The 2,224-nt window shown below is 57.3% G+C and overlaps 2 non-coding genes across 2 annotated transcripts; one reads left to right on the forward strand and one right to left on the reverse strand.

Annotated features, from left to right (window-relative positions):
* The first annotated feature begins 570 nt into the window (after nt 1-570).
* TRNAI-AAU lies at nt 571-644 on the forward strand. Its single transcript has one exon. It is a non-coding gene; the product is annotated as a tRNA-Ile (tRNA).
* A 212-nt stretch (nt 645-856) lies between these two features.
* TRNAM-CAU lies at nt 857-928 on the reverse strand. Its single transcript has one exon. It is a non-coding gene; the product is annotated as a tRNA-Met (tRNA).
* Nucleotides 929-2,224: the final 1,296 nt, after the last annotated feature.

Below are 2,224 nucleotides of genomic sequence, written 5' to 3' on the forward strand. Positions count from 1 at the left end.
GCATGGGCAGTTGTATCCAACAGGTGAATGGCAGCTCCTATCAGGCTGGCCAAAAAAATAGAAGATTCGAGATGGGCTTTTCCTCTGTTCAGCTTTCAGCAACATGGTGGGGGACTTTGTCTCCAGTCCCCAGGAGAAGGTCAAAGCTCTTAACAGCAGATGGGACAGCCATGAGCCACGCCGGGTTCATTCATAGTCACCCAGCGTGGGGGGGGACAGCAGGGCTGTTAACGTCACCTCACACGGGATGCACGTGCTGCTGGGATGAGGGTACCACCACTGCTCGCCCAGCCCCGCGGGACTCCCCCGTGGGAGCATCCCCCAGGGCTGGGGCGGGGAGGCTGGATGAGAACGTGTACCTGGGGACACACTGCCACGGCAGGAGAGTGGCGCAGCGGAAGCGTGCTGGGCCCGTAACCCAGAGGTCGATGACTCGAAACCGCTCTCTGGTATTCATTTATTGCTCCCCCCCATGTTTTTTTCCCGAGGCAGCGGAGACCCCCTCCGCTCACCGCTCCCGCCCGGAGCCGGCAAGGGGTTGGGGGCGGTGCAGTGAGGGTTCTGCAGAGTGGCCGGTTAGCTCAGTCGGTTAGAGCGTGGTGCTAATAACGCCAAGGTCGCGGGTTCGATCCCCGTACGGGCCAAGTACAATTTTCGTGGTTTTGGGGGTTGCTTTTTTTTTTTCCCCCTCCCTTCCGGCCCTCCCTTTCGTCTCGCCCGGCGCCGGGCAGTGGTGGTGCAGGGACCCGCAGGGCCCTCGCCGGGGTCGCGCAACGCGAGGCGCCCGGGGAGGGAAGCCAAAATAAATTAAAAAAAACAACCCGGGGAGGAGAGCGGGGGAAAAAAAAAGGCGAGTTAGCAGAGGATGGTTTCGATCCATCGACCTCTGGGTTATGGGCCCAGCACGCTTCCGCTGCGCCACTCTGCTCCCTATACTAGGTTTTCCACGCTGCCTCTTTAAAGCCGCTCTCAGGCGCCCTCCCCGCCTGCGTGGGAGGTGTTCCCATGGGAGTCCTGCCTGCACCCCTCAGCCCTGGGCCACGGTCCCCGGGGAAAGCCTCGCCCTCTAGTCTCACCCCACGCTTTCCCTACTCCTTCTTTTGCAGGTTTTCTTGTGTTTTGGAGGACAACCTTCACTACGTGCTACAGCCAACGGCATTCATCTCTACAGTGAAGAATTGTTCAAAAGCAGCTTTGCACGGAAAGTCAGTGACCAGTCAGCGTGCAACACGTGCACCCGATTAACCACCCTAATAGTGTCACAAATGGGATCAAGCAAAATACACAAAATGCATCACCACCATCACCATAACTTGCTGCGCTGGAGGGGAGACCAAGGTTGCTGCTCATCTGGGAGCTCAGCGCTTCTCACACCAGCTGGCCTCTGCGGACAGGTTTCCCTCCCCCTCTCCCCCTTGTCTCTCTCTCTCCCTTTTTTTATTTTTGCCACAATAAACATGTATCATTACAGCCAATGTATGCCACCAGCTACAGACACTGCTAGTAGTTCTTTGTGCCTGAGAGCCTGTAGCAGCACCCTTTGTGTAACACCCATGGGATGCTCTGTTAGGTGCTGCCAAATCCAGCAGCCCAACATGGCCAAGGCTGCCATGGCTCCACCTCCCCAGCTTCAGGCAGCAGCAAGGCTGAGCGTGTATCCCCAGGAGGCACATACACCCCAAACTAGTAGATGGGTAGTTAGATAGATGATACACAGCCCCTTTCATACCCTCATCCCTCTATTTTCCCACATTTGGGGCTCCCTAAACCACCTTGATCCCTTCTTTTCACCACCTTTGGTTCCTCCCCCTGAACATCCCATAAGTCTCATACAATGCCAAAATGCTCTTCCCCTGCATCCCATACTGTGTCCCTCACCCCTGGGCAGTCACACCTTCAGTCCAAGAGGTGATCTGGACAGCTGCCCCGGTTGACTATCCTGATGGGTGCCACCTCCTGGCCCATGGATGGCCCTGGGAACAGCCAGGTTGGGGGATCCCTGGCACTGTAGAGATTCCCAGGGTTCCTCCACCTCTCGTTGTTCCTCTGCTTCTCTTCATTCATGGAGATGAGCCTTTAATCACATAACCTCATGTTGTCTCATGGGGTGGGGGGGCCTGCCTGCACCCCAGCCCTAGGGGATGCTCCTGGGGGGAGGAAGCCTGTCTGCATCCACCAGCCCTGAGGGATGCACCCATGGAGGATGCCCTGCAAGAGCCACCCC

Source organism: Haliaeetus leucocephalus, unplaced genomic scaffold (genome assembly GCF_000737465.1).
Source record: "Haliaeetus leucocephalus isolate CR32 unplaced genomic scaffold, Haliaeetus_leucocephalus-4.0 Scaffold339, whole genome shotgun sequence".
NCBI lineage: Eukaryota > Metazoa > Chordata > Aves > Accipitriformes > Accipitridae > Haliaeetus > Haliaeetus leucocephalus.